This window comes from Ctenocephalides felis, unplaced genomic scaffold, assembly GCF_003426905.1.
Source record: "Ctenocephalides felis isolate EL2017-DRISC unplaced genomic scaffold, ASM342690v1 CF-g0.4_SCAFFOLD_01492, whole genome shotgun sequence".
In the NCBI taxonomy this organism is placed as follows: domain Eukaryota; kingdom Metazoa; phylum Arthropoda; class Insecta; order Siphonaptera; family Pulicidae; genus Ctenocephalides; species Ctenocephalides felis.
Window position 1 is genome coordinate 44,442,862 of NW_020537646.1, and position 20,342 is coordinate 44,463,203.

Sequence of the window (20,342 nt, forward strand, 5' to 3'; positions counted from 1 at the left end):
CAAATATTGTTCATGCATTTTCATTTTTATTTGCAATATAAAATTTAATTTTTAATTTAACTATCCTTACGGCACTATAATCCCGGTGTCTTGTACTTAGTAACATATGCAGAACGCAAGCGAAACAAAAGTGGCGTACCTGCACGCTGCGAAAACACATTACGACACCGTGCAAACAAACTAACGAGATGCATTCCGTCGCGGCTATTCGAACGCTTAAGACGAAAACTCCTAATGAGGGCAGAACCGCGCTTAGAAAACGATCGACATAAATCTCATCATTTAATTGTGTAACTTTCAGAATACACAGAATTCTATTCGTAAATGACATCATCAACGATGGCAATCACAGTTAAAAGGTATGAATTGGTGTGTAAAAATATTTATTTTTGCAATGAACGACTACTTAGCTGTTCACCCATAAAGTTTGAACGTTTAACGAATATTTATGGTCCGTTTGTCAAGAAATTTAACAAACTTAACTCGTTATAGTCAATTATGTATTTTTTACAGTACACGCCTATAATAAATGAAAATTTATTAATTTATAATAAACTATTTTCAAATTAATTAAAATAAATTAAAATTTTCATTGTTCACAAAAATGTCAAAATTTCATGACATATTGTTTTATTATCCGCTGACGCCAAAGCTTACTTGATCACCACATCATTCCGCGTTCAGTGTTGACGTCAAACCTTAGGTGATCGGAAACACGCTGTATTTAATTTCTGTGAGGACCGATCCCCTTTAGAGTGTAGAAGAGTTGTAGAATTGGCGCCTGTGCATTTTCTGGCAATATCCTCTTCATTTGATGTTGTCTAGCTTGTTGTAACCCAAAATCTTGTTGTACTGGATAGTTACTGTGCTCGCGGAGACCCAAGGTCCGGGTATACTGGAGATGTATGCTGACAAAAGTCTGGTGGTCAGGGCTAGTAAATGTATTAGCCGGCGGTGACCTAGGCGTACTAGGTAAGCAGGCCGACAGAAGACAAGTAGTCAGGGTTAATAAATGTGAAAGGGATTACTATAAATTTCTGAAGCTCCAATGACGCATCTCTTTGAAATTTGATTGTCATTAATGATCCAATCGTTGCACCATTGTTTATATATTTTGATTTTTGATCAGCGCTTATTAGCAATTTTAGTTTCATAGTCGGTGGTCACCAATGTAGATATGTTTTAATTTATAATAAATTATTTCTAAATGAATAAAAATATAATAAAAAGCTCATAATTTACAAAAATATGAGAAAGGTATAAGGTCCTGTAAAAATGCAATGACATATTGTTTTATTGTCCGCTGACGCCAAAGTTTTCTTGATCGCCACAAATTTATAAAGGCTGATGATCTTTTATAATATCAAATTTTAATAATAATTTAAAGTATAATGTAATGATCTGAGACATGTACTCTGATAAATCATAAAAGATTTATATTACCTTGTACAATTTAGACTTGTGGTGATGGAAAAAATAAAGATGAACTGATTATTGAAGGAGAAAGTTCTGTGGAGAGTAAAAAAGAAAGAAGTCTACTAGATAATATGATGAAAAACTATTATAAAAGCGAACATTGAAACGGAATTATATTGATCCTTCTGCGCTATCTCTTTGAAGATAGGATAAATGTAAATGTATTCCAATTTATTTTTTTGCATAAAAAGATTATGCAAGGAAAAGAATCAAAATTTGTTAGAAAAAGAAAGTTTTCTTCGCGACGCTTTCAAAGACCAAATACATAGATATATATAGCTCTAATTCTCTCAGATGATGCCTTTAAGTATGCTCTCATTTATTAAGTAATTGCCATTAAGTGAGACCATATTGACACGATGCCATGCACCAATAGTTAATTAATTCGCTTATCACATAGACTTTTTCTTATAAAAGAAAATTAATAAAATAAACCATAACAAATTGATCTTCTTCTGTGTTTTCCTTTTCATAAAATCACAATAGTTTCAAATATCATATTATGTCTAAACGAAAGAAAGTCTACCAGAGTGCATAGTTTGATACTGCAAATGCAAACAAAGGCGGCTGAACTCACATGTCGCACAGATTTCAGTATGGCAATTCGATTTGTTAGTTTGTTAAACCGAACCGGTTTCTTGGTATGATACAATTACATGTATTGTAAATTAAAGCAAACGATTCAATGTGCTCGGAAATATTATCTTTACGAATGAGTATCCGTCGGCGATTTCTATTGTGCCTAGATTCCAACGCGAATTCACATTTCACTTCATAGAATATTCAGCTCAATTATCAAAATATCAAACTGATATTATGAATTGCATGTATAATTTGGCACTTTACTTTCAATTCAGAGTGCATTGTTAATTATAAAAAACATGTTTACATGAATAACGATTACCTAAAAATAACGACGCATTAAATTATAAAAAATATTGTTATACTTATATTGATGATTCGGCATTGTTTTCGGATAGTTACCATGATAAGTTTTATTATATATAATATTTATTGCAAAGAATTATATGTAATAATATTGTTATTTTTTATTATTATTATTTTTGAACACCAATCAGAACCTAATAGTCCCAAAAGCTGTTGTGCTGATTTTGACTTAATACTAGTCTGTTTGACAGATTGCAACCCAAACAGTTGTCACATCTCTGCATGATGAATTATTATTACAATTTCTGTAATAGGGTGAGTATTTTTATTGGTGCAGCGAGGGCTATTTTCACTTGGAAACATATTGCTATCTATATTTCCAAGTAAAAATCGCTGTCAAAGTTGCCTGGCAACAGGTTGCTCGAAGTGGGTATCGAACCTGGGACCTCTGAAACAAGTCCCATCGCTCTTACCCGCTTACCTACAGGCGAACCCATAAATAACATTTATCACAAAGAATTATGCATGAAAAGTTTATGCTTTTGCCAGAAATTTGGAGTTGCCATATTTATGTTTTCTCGACATTTCAAATCATTCTGAGCCGATTGACAGTAACTTAGAAAAAAATAGGTGTTATGTAGTAAAAACCAAAACTTCTTCAGAATTAGCAAAAAATGCTAAATGATCCGTCAACTTACCTTTCTTTAATATCAGAGGAAAATCGTACGATAAGTTTTTGGTAATAATGACTTTATCCACTTCTTTTAATAAATTTTTAATTTATTTTGACGATTTCAATAAAAAATTACAAAGTAATAGATTTCACAGTTCAAACAACATTCTAAATTATTATAATTCATTAAAATTTGGAATAATGACCTACGCTCTTTGGACATACATTGTTCAAATTTTTTCTGTTCTTTATACTAATCAACGTTTTACATCGAATGGATATCAATTGTAAATCGCGTTGATTAAGTTGTTAGTGAAAAAAGATAATTTTATTTTCGAAAAAGCCAGTTAAAAATTATATTGCAGAATCTCATTTCCTATTGATTAGGTCAATAATCATAATTTACAAATAAATTTGAATATATTCTATTAAAAAATAACTAGTGTGTTGTAAATATGAAAGCAGAATTTTGTTTTTTCAATTTACTATACTAGTAAAATGTATCTGATAGGCAGCTGAACGATATTCATAATGATGGGCACATATTACTATCATGATCCATGTAGCAACGTCTATAATCATGAATTGGTTTAAGCACCATCTACATGAAATGGAGTTCTACTCAAACTAGTCCTCTGTGCGCCTTCACAGCTATTGCATAACCAAAAAATTTTGTCAGTGTGCGGATTACTATATCTTGCACGAGGCATTTCTCAAGTGGTAAAAATCTGCAGCGCTTAAAACAGAAAAAGTTTGGAAAAGTTCTGGACCATCTATGTACAACTCCAAGCATTTCTCTTAAACACAACCGTTTGCTTCCTTCTTCTACATATGTACACATCAAAGATCTCGAATATGAAGCGTGCTTATGTAATGTAAGATTAATTTTAACAGAAAATAATAATTCTAAATTTTAACGTAAGGTGTTTATCTGCTCCATTGCAAATTTACATATTATTCAATGATATCGAGAAAAATCATTGTTTATTACTTTTTATCATGACATTTATAACAAATCATAAGACCATTTTTATCATGACTGCTAAAACTATCAAAAGTTACAAAAATAGTTTGAAGCGGTCAATTGATATTTGCATTCATATCGTATGCTTAAATTTATTCCAAATCCATAAATATTTATATAGTCCTTAATAATTCACAGTTGGCATACCTGTACTTCGGAAATATCCAAGAAGAAATGGTTTACTCAATATGTCAAATAACGTGCCTCACCGATAAATTAAGTTGTGCTGTTCTTGTGACGATAAATTGACGAAAGTATAATAATGTGTACTAGAATGACTATGTCTAAATGTTGTTTTAAAAACAGCAATTAAATGTTTTTGCGTGTAACTATAGTGGTATAGAATCTGCATAGTTTAATCGACCGAGAAATACGTGTTATAAGTGGTAAGTTTTGCAATAATTTTATTTCTGTTGCATCATTTATTAGTGAAAAAAATAACATGAAAATAAATATTGCATTATGTATGATTTTCTACTTCTTGATGTTTCTGTACTATTCATATAGATTTTTTTTATTTAGTAAAATAAAACTTTTAATATTTATAGTTATTTAATACAGTGGCATATACAGACAAATTGTTTGCGTAAGAGATCATGTAAATATTTTATAAACTATTATAATAGTTCAGCCTCCAAATTAGGAATTGTTTTATATAAACGTATAATTGTATATAAGTATATAAAACAATTCCTAATTAGAATCAGAACTATTATGACAATTTTTAAAATATTTATTATGATCTCTTACACCGAACAATTTGTCTGTATATGTGCACATATACACATACACATACATACATATACAAATATAAAATAATTAATGATATCATTTCCAATATTAAAACAATAATAGTTTAGTTTATTCTTATATGTTCTTATGGGTTATTAACCTGTTATTAAGGCGTCCCCTGACATCTAGCCAAAAGTGATCTCAGTAAACATAATCATCTTTTGTTATATTTGTCAATAAAAATATTGTTTTAGCTAAAAAGTTTAAATGTTCGTATTTTCTCATCGGATTAAATCTCCATTCATTAGATAAATCCTATTTTTATAAAATTAATATATGGAGCACACCAACTATAGGTTGATCTAATTTCATGCGGTCGCTTGTTATCTTTTAGACCTTCATTTTCAGCAAACCAGCTTGTCTTTCATGGTTTAAAGGTTATTAATATTCTGATTTGATTCAAGTTTCTTAATAATGCTCATAGAAATTATACATATTTTTCTATGACTAAATTTACACTACTTAACAGAGTATCCAAGAAGAACCCCAGTTAGATTTTAGTCTATTAAATTATGCAATAAATTTATAATGAAGCAAAGCTAAGACCATGTCTAAAGGCCAATGTCGTTTCAGTCTCCTTATGCCAATGGTTATGTAATATCACATATTGATGGGTTTGGTTGTGAGTTCAGTTTATGTTTGTATCTTTCGACTACAATTTTTGATCATGTGATTATATGCTACCTAAGGGAGATTTTAAAATTTTGACGTTATTTATATAATCCCACAATAGTAACATGTTTTGATTTTATCGTGTTTGATTTTTGTGTATTAGAATGCAATTTTTCTATTTCAATCATTTTATTTGTTAATTTTATGAATTTTCATATTGGGAAGAGATATGAGTCTGATTATATAGGTTGTTTCCATATATTTTTAAATAAAATACATATTGCCTCCTGCAATACAATTTATATTTGCCGACATCTTAAGCCCTATAAATTGCAATCTTTACTAATCTTCATTTGAGTCTGAATATAATCTTTGTATGTTACAACTAGCCCAATGGCCTTGTTTCAACTAACCCAAGATGTGATTTTTTTACATTAATCAAGATAACAATTTAACAACTTCACAAAATGTGTTACATAATCAAAGATTGATAAATTTGGAACAAAATAAGAAACAAAATTTTAAATTAGACGATAATTATATCGCAAGCCAAAATTTTATGATGAATCAATTTTATATTACCTGTTAAAAATGACGGTCCTGCAAAAGTCTGTTTATTACGGTACAGTAGCTATGACAATATATACAAAACGGTTTACATGTCTAATCGAGATAAAAATAATTAAATATCTTTTAAGAATCTATTAAAATAACTAGGGCTCGCCCGTTGGTAAGCGGTTAAGAGCGACGGGACTTGTTTCACAGGTCTTGGGTTCGATACCCACTTCGAGCAGCCTGTTGTCAAGCAACAGTACAACGATTTTCACTTGGAAATATAGATAGCAAATATGTTTCCAAGTGAAAATAGCTCTCACCCGGAATTGCTGCACCATACTCGCCCTATTACAGAAATTGTAATAATAATTTATCATAAAGAGATGTGACAACTGTTTGGGTTGCCATCTGTCAAACAAACTAGTACTAAGTAAAAATCAGCACAACAGATTATAGGACTATTAGGTTCTGATTGCTGTTCAAAAACGATAATAAGAAAAAAAATTAAAATAACTCCCATATGCCTTAAGTAAGGTATGAAACAATATCATTGAGATAATGCTAGTCAATATACAATAATTTTATCAGTAATATAATATATTATGATATAATTATTTCGCCTTTCGACATTGAATTTTAATAAACAAAAATAGCTGAGTGTGACTAGATAGTTTTAGTTAGTTGTCAGTTTAGTTAATATTTGAATGTTTATTGCGTTCATAATTGATACCTTTGTTTTCTAAGGGGCTATTAAACGGGGCGCAACCGTAAGCCGTAAGCCGTAAGCCGATGCCGATTAAAGGCATAGAAGGCACCCATTGCATAAACCTGTTCTTTCGATGCCGGATAATAATGAACACAACAACACCAGGTCTCCCGATTAGCGAAGTATATTAGTTTCTGCATGGGCGTATTAAATGATTTATACGTTTAGAAAACGTGTTTGTTTTAACGTATTGCAAATCTTGTGGTATCTGCTAATCGTATATCAAAACGGTTTATTAACGGACAAAAGGACTATTGCGTTGCATTAATATATAGCTGACAAACAGTGACCTATTTACCACTTTTAATTATTTGTAATATCTTTGCGCTTGCCCTGACTTTGCTGAATTAAGTTACGGAATTTTTTTAACTTCCTGATGGAGAAGTTTGTTTTCGCTAAAAAATTCGACATACTAATTTTATGTTTTCTCGACATTTCAAGTCATACTGAATCTAATAAGATCAAATTGGAAAAAGTATTTGTATGTGTGTATGTGAGCCGATTTGGACATTCCGTCGTCTTTTTCTCAAAAACGCCTAGATCGATTTCAAAATTTTAAGTGTCCTTCGATATAACTCGATCGAAGGACAATAGTTAGTTAATATAACTTTTTGCGACGATCGGCCGAATTGTTTCTTTGTAATTATGAGAAAAGTGACCAATTTTTTGTCCACGTTATAGCCTACAATTTTAAAACGATTTTAAAAATTCGAAAGAAAGATATTTTACGGGAATCACATTGATTAGTTTATCGTAACAATCGGCCGCGCCGTTCCTTCATGATTAAACATAATTTTTTTTTTTTTGACGATATTGATGAAATTTTCTAGAACGATAAATGTTGTAGTCTGAAATAAAAAAAGCCGAAAGGCTTTCAGGCAGTTCAAGAATGAACCTTATGCATATGCACATGCAGGGCCGGTCTTGGGGTCCTTAGCGCCCGCATGCAACTTTTTTTTTAGCGCCCCCTCCTATTAATTTTAACTGTTTATTATTAAAATTATATAAAAATTACATTTTTTTAAATTAATTTTTAATCATTCTGGATTTAGTACACAAAAAATTAGACAATATCTAAAAGCGTATAAAATGCATTGATTTTAAATTTATTTAGAAAATCTAGGCAATTCGCGGGTTGTTTATAATCAAATATTTTTAAATTTTCAATTATTTTTAACGTATTGCATTATTAATATGTGGGTTTTGAAACATTTGACTTATTTATTATGCTATTTATTCTATTGAGCAAATCATGCCAAGACAACTAAAAAAAACTAGCTTTTTCATTTTCAATCATAACATTCGTATTCCATGTTGGATTTTTTAAATTTTACGTTGATTTAATTTTTCACTATTTCAATATCCAAAATTGCGTTGTAAACTTCTCCTTATTGATATCGTAAGAGCCGAATTGTATTCATCCTTGCTTTCCCGTCATATACAGAGTATCAGATTGTTTCAATTGTGATTGTGATCAATTGTTGACGTATTTTAGAAGTATTATCCAATAATCAGTAAAAAATGCAAAGAAATTACACATTTCTTGAACTATATTGAAAAAAACTAATTATATTTTATATGTATTATTTCTGCATAGTTAATAATTATTAAATTTAGTGTATGGACACCACCAGGTATAAAAAAAGCTTTAAGATTTCCGTTCCAAAGTAAAATTCGCTTTCATTTTTTATATTTGTTCCATTTCCATAACCCTAACCACGCATGTCTTTCAAAGTTCATCAGATGCAAAACATTTGCAACAAAAACAAAAGTTACAATTCAATTTCTCAGAATAAACATGCCATTTTTTAAGCACTGACTCCCCATTTTTTATTATACCGATTATAATTTGTTTATATATTTTAACAAGTTTTGTTTCAACTAAATTAGCTCGCAGTTTTTCGTCAATAATGCCCAATAATTAATTTCATATTTCGCAGGTTTGCGCTTATGGGATTGAACACTAGATAATTTCTTTTTCTATTCCACGGTAACTTCAAACAAAGAAAAAATTGAATAAGTAGAATAAGCAATAAACAGAGCTGGTATTTACTAATTTTCAGAATAATTAATCGGTTAATTGTTTCTACTGATATCACATTGCAAAATAAATATGCTTTTTGTGTCTCCGTATCCCTAGTTAAGTTAGATTGTTCATTATAATTTATCAAGTATTCTAGATTTTATATAAATAATAAAAAATATAAATAATATATTATAAATTTAATTTCCAAACTCGTTTTGTCGCCCCCTAAGGCGTGCACCCGCATTTTTTGCATGCATAGCATACAAGGCAGGACCGGCCCTGCACATGATATTATCAGATATTTTATAAAGATTTTGATAATAAGTACAACTTTTGTTTTTGCATACCAATGTTTACCCGTTAGTCTGCAAAGCGGGGCGCTTACGCGATTGCTTTAAAAAAATTCACAATTTTCAAAAAAATCCAAGATATAAAAAATACAAATTGTTTAAAATAGTAATTTTTTTTTCAAAAAATTTAAAAACCTCAAAAATTTAATTTGTTCAAATTTTCAAAAAAATGAAAGTATTTTTATAAATTTTAATTTTTGGTAGAGAAAATTCCAGAAATTTGCCTTAAGGCACGATGCCATGCATCCCAAGTTCAGAACTATAATGAACTATTTCAAATTAAAGTATTATTTTTTATATATGTAGGGAAAACAAAACAATGAATTTCAACAATTTCAACATATATGTTGCTACCAATCTACAACTATTCGTGTAAATGACCACAACAATCGTTCGAAGCATTTCATGCTTTGTCAATTACAATTGGATTATTTTTTGAGGCGACGTGAAATGAGGTGCGTAACTAGAAACATATCATGTTATTTTTATTATATACGAATTAGCGAAGCAAATATTAGAATGTTAACGATCAAGGTTACGATTTGATGTAATTGCTCCGTGTCACAATTTAATGTAATAAAGCGCAGAAAAAACTAGTAAATATTACTAAATAGAATTCAACTAACAAGAGCTCATGTAAACATGCTTATGTTGGCATAATTCAAAAGTTTGCATAGAAATTCTGTGACATTGAATGCACAATCTATGTTTTGTCATATCTTATCAAACACTTAACTAATCTATTTTTTAAATAAATTGACAGTTACAATAATGAATAATCTTAATTGTTTAATTATGTCACATATATTATTAGTGAACATAGTATTTTATGGGCCCAATCTCGGATACGCAAGATCATACTAAGTTCATTCAAAATGCGATTATAAGCGTTAAAGATATTCTCGGTGAAATATGTATCACAAGACGACATAACCGTTTAAACATAGCTTATGAATATAATATAATATATAGCAAAATATATTTTTTAAACAAGAAATTTTCGTGAAATTTTGTTTTCGTCTTACAATTAGCTAAGTTAGATTTTTCTTTATCAACTGATTACAAAAATTTTGACTCACGTTTTATCCCACAGTTTTGAACCGATTTTGAATATTCAAATCGATTCGAAAGATTGATTGGGAATCATCACTAGTTCTTGGCAAAATTAGTTGAAAAAAAAATCTTTTTGACTACTTTGATTACGATAGATACCGTAGTCTGAAATAACTTACTAAAATAATATACGCCTACGATACGCGGTTGGGGTTGAAAAAGTTCTTAGTTAGAAAAAATCACCAAAGTTTAAAATTTTATCGCGCGTTTAAGCTATTTTAATCAAAATCTACGCCAAAGAATATGGATGTTTAGTCGGGTTTAATATGTAGCTACTGCTTACAGTGAACGTCTACACTTAATATACATTTTTAGAACCCGAAATGGATGATTTTAATCGTGTTTCACATATTAATTTAATTTATCTAAATACAGATATTATGAGTACGTTTGAAATACGTTTGATTATTTATACGTGTCGGAAAGTTCATGCTACTTGCAAGGCAAGAAGCTATTAACGACTAGTTTATTTAAAAAGTGGCTATTTGTTTGACCATGCCAAATATTTTTGATATAATTTAATGCTCGAGAAGGCTATTATTTTCACTCGGAAAAATATTTTGATCTTCATTCTCAAGTGAGAATTAATATCAATACTGGTTGATATCGGGCATTACGTACTCGAATTGTAGAATCTAGTGGTTGCAAGACAAATAAAATAGCAATAGCAATAACCGCTGAATAATTTAATTAGCACGTGCAATGTAGATTATTTCAGTTATTTCAGTCATAGGGCTCGCTCATAGGTAAGTGACTTAAACGACTGGTTCTCGAACAGTGGTCTTCCCGAGTATAATCGTGCTTCGAACAGACTCTCAGTACTAACAAGCAGTAGTTATATTGGTTTTTACTTGGAAATATAGATAGCAATTTGTTTCCAAGTGAAAATAGTCCGTACCTGGTATTGCTGCGAAAATAAATATTTGTACTATTACAGAAATTGTAACACTAATTCATCTCATTGAAATTGTATCACTGTTTGGATTGCTATTTGTAGACTGGCTAGTGCTAAGTCAAATTGGCACAACAGCTCATTATAGAGTACTCTTGAGTTTCGATTGCAGCTTGAAATAATATTTTTCTATTTATTTATTTATTAGACAATCAGAAAATATCATTATGAAATAATATACTGCAAAAAAATCAGTTTCCAATATCGATTCTTCCTATCGCGTCGAAGATCATTTCTTATCGGATTCTATTGGATTCTCTTGCGTAACTGATACAAATTGATAGACCGGTGGTCTGTGAATTGCCTTCGGGACTTTCTAAATATATAAACGTTCTGTTAATTGTTTCATATTGTTATTAATTAGACTTGTGTAGCAAATAGAAATTTATGGCAGTAATAGTATTTTATGATTTATGACATAATGCGTTCGATTCTTCGATTCCAAATCGCGAATATAAAAACATGAATGTCAATAATAATTTTCAAGAAATATTTTGGAGTTGTTCTACATATAAGCCAGTATTATATTGTGTTTCTGCTTATTTATCAAATACTATCCTATAATATTTTATTATTTTTTTCATTTCCAATTTAGTTGACAATCGATAAGTCCACCAAACTGGAACTTCTCATAATATCATTGCAATTTTCTTGTGCTAGTTTTCAAGATTTTTTTTGTATTTTTTGTTATATAACAGGAGTAAGTAGTAACTGGCGTTTGCAATAGGATCTTTAATGATATCAAAATATGTTAATGTCTCGATTGGACATGTAAACCCCGCAATTCGACGCAGTATTAAAAAGTGTGCAGCTACATCAATTTTTGACGGGCATTAAAAATGTACTATTATAAATTTTTTGTTTACTTTATTATTATCGACTAATTTTATATTTTATATATCCTGCTTCGTTTCACATTTGTCAATCTTTACCTGAGATTAGTTGTAACAAAACCGTGGGGCTAGTTGTAGGCTAAAACTACAACTAGTAGCATGTTAAAATGTGCCCCTAGTTATGATGTAGATAATTGCGTTTTTTGACGAACCAACTTCGAGTTACTATAATCTACAAAATTGTAGAAGTTATCACCAAGATAGTACAAATAAAACTAATACAATTAGCAGATGCAAGAAAAAATTTACAGTATTGATGAATACTCCTGAAAAAGAAGTTGAAATACGGAAAATGTGATACACTTACTCTTGAAAGATAAACCTCAATAACAAGTTTCAGTGACGATTTCTTCTGTTGCTACTCCTTGCCTTGGTAGACGTTACAACTAGCCCTAAACACAGGCAAAAATGCAACTCTGCACTTTCTCTAGAAAATAATTGTAAAATAATGAACAATAGTTATGGATTCTTCTTACTTAGTTCGATAGATGTTAAAACATCTTTATTTTGTAGAAATATAATCACTGGATCTCGAAATATATAAATTATAACAAAACTGGCACAAAAAAAACCTCTGTACTCTTTGAATAAGCAGATCCTAGATGTCCCATAATCTGTAGTGATAATATGATTTAACTAATTATGTCGGTCCTTTTGTCTATGTTGTCTTTTCTTATATGATAATCTTATTATTACAATTTCTGTAATAGTGAAGAATCTTTATAATTACTTTTGGAAACTAATTCCTATCTATATTTTCAAGTAAAAGCCGATATCATTAGTGGTTGACATCAGGCTGCGGCTTGTCATCCGGCTTTTCAAGACGTTTCAATAAAATCTTTATATCCGAAAGTATTATCTAAGCGTCTGCAAAAGAGGTCATTCGTCTAACTTTTCACTGTATTTAAAATATATTTTATCTAAATTCAATTTTCATAGTGTACTAGTTTGCAATATTGCCTGTGACGCACCTTCATAATATTTGTTAATAATTTGGTAACTTTATATTGTTCAAGGATAAGTACATTAAATAATGATATGCATTGCACATCGGTTACTTTAATGAAGTATATAGATCTACATATAATATAATAATATGCAAAAATAACATAACAGCATGCAAAGTTGCGAAGTTATTTCTCAAATAACCTCATTGTACAAACAATACCCAACATTTAAAAATATCTCAACTGCTCAGAATTTAGATCAGAAATTTCTTGTACAAATGAATTGTATTATAATTAATTTCTTGCAGTACGAAATCAAAATTTATGTGTGAATATTTAACGCAACGACATATTGTCTACAATGTGTTATACGCCGTTTACTTGTACATTCTGGAACACTTCGTAGCAGCAGACCAGACGCATAGCCGGTTGCGTTTTAATGGTCCGAGATACCAAGACCATCATCGTTGATCCTGGTCAATTCATTGAAAGAAATATGATATATTATTGAGAATTTAACATCTGATTTCATCAATATTCAAACTTAGGGTTGTGCCTTAAGGCAAATAGCTGGAACTTTCGTACTATAAGATTCTGAAATGTTTTGAAAATTTTGAATATTTTTCCAAAGAGAGCTAGCAATGCGTAGCTGTATTAGAGACGAATGGAAGCGCGTAAGCGTCGCGCTGCAGTATAATGGTTAAACATTATAAATCTTGGTACGGAAACCATAGAAATGTGAATTAGTTCATATTATTTTACAATAAATCTTCTCTTTTAACTAAGTTGCGTATTATTAACTTCTCGTAGGGTAGTACTAGTAATAATGAAAATGAAAATTTGTTCATATCTCTACTTTTAAGATATTTCTGAACATTTTGGCATACCCAAGAAAAAATGGGTGTATGTGTGTTTAATCGGATGCAATATTTCGTCAACGATTTCGGGAACATGGTTCAACCGATTGGAATAATTCAAATAGTAATAGATTTGTATTGATAGGGTGTTGATTAGTTTTTGCCAAAGGCAGATGCAGCCGTTTCGAAGATACGTGACAAAATTGCCAAAAATGGAAATTCGGTTGTTAAGAGAACGGAACATCCGATTTGAATGAGTTAGAAGTAAGAAAACGTAAAGATATATAAAAATTTTCATTTTCGATTTTTTTGCGATTACTATAACTTACCCTACGGGCAGTTACAACACGGCGCATACGCGCTTCGATATTACTTGTCTGCGCTGGTAACGCAGTACGATGGCTTTAAAAAAAGGTAATAATTTTTAGAAAATTTCTAAATATAAAAAAATAAGATTTTTCAAAAAAAGTCATTTTTTTGTCATAAGTTTTAAAATTGTCAGAAAACTTGTTTTTTCAAGTTTTCGAACAATTTTACAACTAATTAAAAAAAATAAAAATTTATTAGTTTCTGTCATGCTATCTAAAAAAATAACCATTTTATGAATATATGGGGTGAATTATTATAAATATTATTATGATGAACTATATAGGGGAAAGTCCCCGAGTGCCGGACACCTAAGGTTATTTATAAATAAACCAAAACATATTTTACGAAATGTTTAATAATTATAACTTATGTTAGATAACAAAGTTAGAAATCAAACTAAATTAACAAAAACGCAACCTTTGCTAAAAAATAATTAATACTATCAATCAAACTTTGGTAACAAGGAATATGATTTTACAAAGTGGCACCTAGTACCGGACATTTCAAAATAACCAGTATTGAACACATAAGTAGACCATCTCCACACTCTGGAGTGTCTGCACATGTTTGTTTGACGAATATTCTCAAATATTGCAAAAAAAATCACTAATTATCCACTCTTTTGGCTGGGCCACACCGATGATCTTAGCTGGAGCATTCATCATAAGATTTTCATTCATTGACTAGGAAATACGAAAAATGGGGGTATGTAGTGACCGTTAGCACTCATACAGAAAAAAATTAAATACTTATAATAAATTACGTCAATTCTCACCAGAAATATCAATATGTTTACTCTCTGACGCTAAGGGACAGGCATGTTTGTTCATTTGGTGGCACCTACTAAAATTGTTTAAAATATCTAATAATATTCTACCATTTTACGGATAACAATCAAGTAATACTTTTATCATTGATAGCCACTCAAATGTAATTGCATAAATATACTAGAATGACAATGGAAGTCATTGATATTTAGATGACGCCGTGATTTTGCACCTAAAACTGCAAAGGGTTGCTCCCGCCGTGTCCGTGTGCATCACAAGTGAGTCTTGGCGCGTGATCCTACACCTGTGTTCTACCTGCGCCCCTTTCACTTATATTTTGATATAAAAAGATTTATACTCGCTTAAATAATACGTGTTAAATAGAGTGTCCGGCATTAGGTGCCGTCCAGCGTTACGGGGCTTCCCCCTATATGTGTAAATCTACGCATCTCAACACGATGTCTCAAAACTTGCCGTCAAGCCGGAACAGGATGATAGTAAGTCGTAGTCGTAGTAGTAATAGTGTTGATCTCAACTGTCCTGAAAAAAGCTTAACAAAATTATTTTGTTTTAAAATTATAAGCTGAAACCCATAGATCTAGAGGTTATTTATTGTAGTTATTTTTTATTGATTTTGTTCATTCAAGCTTTGCAATCGTAACCGTAAACAACATTTCTAGGACCGCAGCAAGAGTTTTTAAAAATTAAAGATTTTCGTTAAACTATGAATTCCAAATTTTTATAATCGATCGACTTTGAGGTGCACATCTTTTAAAAAAAAATGTACCAAAGTGTATTGGAAAGTTTTATCAAAAGCTTCGCATTTAGTCGGGATTGTAAAACGGTGAAGTACCACTTGATAATTTTAATATTAAAACATTTTGAGTAAACAAAATAAAAACTTATCAATAAATACTCAATTTCTTGGTCGTGGGCTCTTCAATTATTTCTCGCTTAAGAAATATTTAGATTAAAACTGATGTCGAAATCATTATAGTAATTATTGGCACATGCGCTTTGTCGCTTCATTATTCTATTTCGCACATTTATTATGAATGATTATGAATTTTTATTCAAAGTCGCGTTACAAAAACGCATATGCGTGCTTAAACCCTAACGAGGTCGCTCAACGATTTAATTATAAAATTTCCATACATTTTTGAATTAAACTATGGTAGTGGGAAACTGGAACAGTTTCTTATGAAATATGAAAATAATAAAACAAATTTTTTAAACATCAGTAAACCTATGATATTCAATTAATATAACATAAATGTAGCAATAAGTGAATTTACCACATTTTGGTTAAGCTAATAAAAAATAATCAACTATTTATTTTAATTTAATTTACGGATTGATAGTTACACTATTTAATCAATTTGATTCTAGTTATTAAGTTAACCAACACAAGAAAATCTAATGAACTAAATATATGTTGTTAAACACAATAAACAGAAATTTTATATAAATACAAGAATAAGATCCAGTACATTAAGAAATAAGTTTTAAAGTGGAACAACCCCTGATAAAATGATATTTTTATGTAAAATTGAGCATTTTAATTAGCTAAAAAATCTCAATCAAAATTCAGTCAAAAACGTTCAGACAGAAATCGAGAACTTCCTGTAATAGTTCTTACAAAGTACGAGTTTGTAGTTTGAGGGTAAAAATTTAGTTTCAAATGTTTTTATGTGGGTATTATAAAAAAATAAAAATTGACCCAAATGACTAAAAAAAAAACTTGGGTTTGGTTTCAATCAAAATATGCAAAAACCTGTCCGAGGTTATATATAGAGGGAAGTCCCCGAGTGGCCTAAGGTTATTTTTAAATAAATTAAAGAAACATTTTACGATTAAAAATCAAGCACTACTTTTATATTTGCATACCAATCAAATGTAAAGACATAAATATGCTAGAATTACTTCCTTTTACTAGTTGATATTTAGGTGACGCCGTGATTTTGCGCCGAAAACAGCAAAGGGTTGCTTCCGCCATGGCCGTGTGCGTCACAGGCATGATGAGGCGCGTGATCCTGCAGCTGTGAGCCCCCCGCTCACTTGTATTTTGAAATAAAAAGATTTACACTTGCTTAAATAATACTTGTTAAATAGAGTGTTCGGCGCTAGGTGCGTCCGGCGTTACGGGACTTTCCCCTAATACTTTCCCAATTCTTTTAAAAGTATGAATAATGAATGCGTAGGACACATACAGATAGATATACATGCACTTATATAACACATCAATTAATAAGTCTGAAGAATTATTTGTATTTTGTTCATATAGTTTTTCAAAACATGTCTATTGCAAAAATATAGTATGATCATAATTTATCACTAACAATCAATTTTGTAAAGTTTCTGCAACTCATCTCTTTATAAAACGCTTTAAATTCATTTCAATTTAATTTCCTGTTAATAGCTTAGTGTTTATTTAACGAGAAATAATTTTAGCGCTATTGTAAATGTAATATCTTATTATTAAAATCACATATATAAATAATTGTATCTTATATAACCAACAATCCATAATCTAAAATTTATAAGCTAAATAATTCCATACTTGATTAAGAATACGTTTCACTTTCGCTATTATCATAATATGACGATGAACAACAACAATTTTTCTGAAGTCCTATCATCTAATAGAATGTTTTACAAATAACATTAATTAAATTTCTAAGCAATTGTATAATAAGCACTTAACAATTATTAGGACTGCATGCTTCTCTATAAAAATATAATTACATAGAGCAAAGTTACAATATTATTGAATAAATCATAGGTGGTATATGAGGCATGTGTAGAATTTCTTTGTAAGCATCGTTTATTGATTAAAAAGAGTTTACTATTCGTTTTCACGGGCACTGTATTTTATTTATAGTGAAAGTGAAATGTATAAATAATTACTATCTGTTACACCTATTTAATTTGCACTAAAATTAAATTCTTTTCAATGTATTACGCTCTTGTGATTACTCGTAATCTGAATTTTATTGAAATATTAGTAGTAAAAACATTCAGATATGAATAATTTCTCTAAATAATGATTAATTAAAAAATATATTATTTTTCAATACCTTATTCTTATTTGTTTATATATATATACTAGATGGCCCGGCAGACGTTGTCCTGTACCCACGTCTACAATTTAAAGGTTCCAATTTTTTTAATATCCTGTCCACTTTCTTATCTATGATCGTATCCTATACTTTTTAATATTCTATGTCCTGTTTTTGTGATTCATTTATGATCTTAGCAGAAGCAGTATAAAAAATTCAAAAAAAAAATATCTGCCGTAAAAGAGCAATACCACAGTTGATTTTACAGCACAACAAAAATTGCTTTAATAATTTAGTCTATACTTTTCATAATCTTGTACGATATATTAGTAGTTGCTTTCTGGCAATTATAATTTCTAAAGTACGTTTTTCATTCTAATAATTTAATAAACATTATTGTTCATGTGCAACTTTAGGCGAATTAATTTGTAAAATCTAGTTCATACGAGTACTCTTCAATCTAAGATCAACTTGCTAAATTTTCCAATTTCAATGCCAAACAAATAAATTTTTGGCACATGGAACAAAATTGTAAATTATTTTTTTTAATAAGTAGAAATATTTTTTTGCATTGCTAAATAATTTTGTAGAGTAAACCAAAATGCGACATGCAAAAGTTTAAAAAAATAATATATTTATTCAATTTTGGACTTATTGCGTTATTTATTAAACTGAATTATATATTTTCATCTGCCAAACATATACTGTTGACTGTTCTTATATTATTTCAATTTCTGGCACATCACCGCTGCTTTTTGGCAATAATAATGTAGACATTACATTTTTCTAGTAGATTATATTCTAATATATCTAGGCTCATAATTTAAAATATATTCAAATTTCAAGTGAATTGACATTTGTAGCAGATGACAGTTCAAATGTTTTCAATGCCAAACAATTTTAAGTGATATTTTGAAATTTTTGCCATTTATTTTTACAATATTACTATAGTTTTATGGTTCATTAAATCTTAAAAATTTTCTTTGACAAACTGTAAAAAGAATTATCAATATCCGAATAACCGAATCCAAATACATTAAGAGAAGTATCAAATCATACACCCGTACAGAAGAATTTTACATATAAGATATATAAATTTTTATTTAATTCTGCACTATGGATGTATGGATGTATGTGTGTTTTTTTCAATGTGAATCAAACAATTTTTGAATTATTCAAATTGGTTGATCCGTGTTCCCAAAATCGTCGACGAAAATTTGTATCCGCACACGCACTCAAATACATCCATTTTTTCTAAGGTATTACAAAATGTTCAAAAACCTTGAAACGTAAAGAAATATAAGAATTTTTATTTTCCATGTTTTTACGATTACTATAACTTACCCTACGGGAAGTTAAAATTTAGGGATTGAATTTGCTGTTTGAACAACTGCATAAGCAGCAATAGTGTTATAAATTTTTACTTGAAGAATATAAATCACTAATATAAAGTATTTGTTTATTAAATTTAAATATAAATATGATTGATTGTTAGATTAATTCATTCATCCTGTGTTTCAAGGCTTTGTCTAACAATATTCAGTTAATAATCAACAGTTCTATATATACATACATATTTTGAAAATTGCAATTGCTACGCATAGTAAACAAAACCTGAGATTTTACATTGCAAAATAGATACCTACTGGAAAAATTTATTGAATTATAATTATGCTGAAATATAATGAAATTGCCATTTGGCATTTAGCCAAATTAACTATCTATTTCTTTTAATGGGTTAACGTTATTGCGTTTGATTTGCTCAAACGTCAACTAAAAACATTTCGAAAGAAACTTTTCCTGACGATTTGTAATTTGTCTTGAACTGCATGTTTCGTTTTTAATTTCACGGTACGTAACATTGAATTAGAATATTCAATTTGGAAAAAATAATCTATTTGCCATGTCGTCATTTGCGTATCAGATTTAAGTCGTCTTGGCAGGTCAGCAAAAAGAACTTTTGATTTCGGTCGCGTGTCATGAGTGCTCCTGGGTTTCTTCGAATGATTAATTAATTTGATGTTTGACCCAATGAATGAGATTAAATATAATGAGTTATTCAATACAAGATACAAGTACAGATTGTTGATCTAGATAATCATGTAGATTTACGGCAAATAAGCAGTTATGGAATTTTAAGCTCGGAGTTATTATTGCATAATGTAAATAAATAGCATGGCGTTCGAGATAGACGTGGTCTAGATTTTTGAAGTCGTTCAAAAC

General features: G+C 29.8%; 1 protein-coding gene across 1 annotated transcript in view; it reads left to right on the forward strand.

The window, feature by feature from the left end:
- Positions 1-4,275: 4,275 nt before the first annotated feature.
- Positions 4,276-20,342, forward strand: part of LOC113370713 — a 245,032-nt gene continuing 228,965 nt past the window's right edge. The window contains exon 1 of the mRNA XM_026611407.1: positions 4,276-4,447. The gene's annotated coding sequence lies outside the window, so the exon portion shown is untranslated. The remainder of the gene's footprint in view (positions 4,448-20,342) is intronic.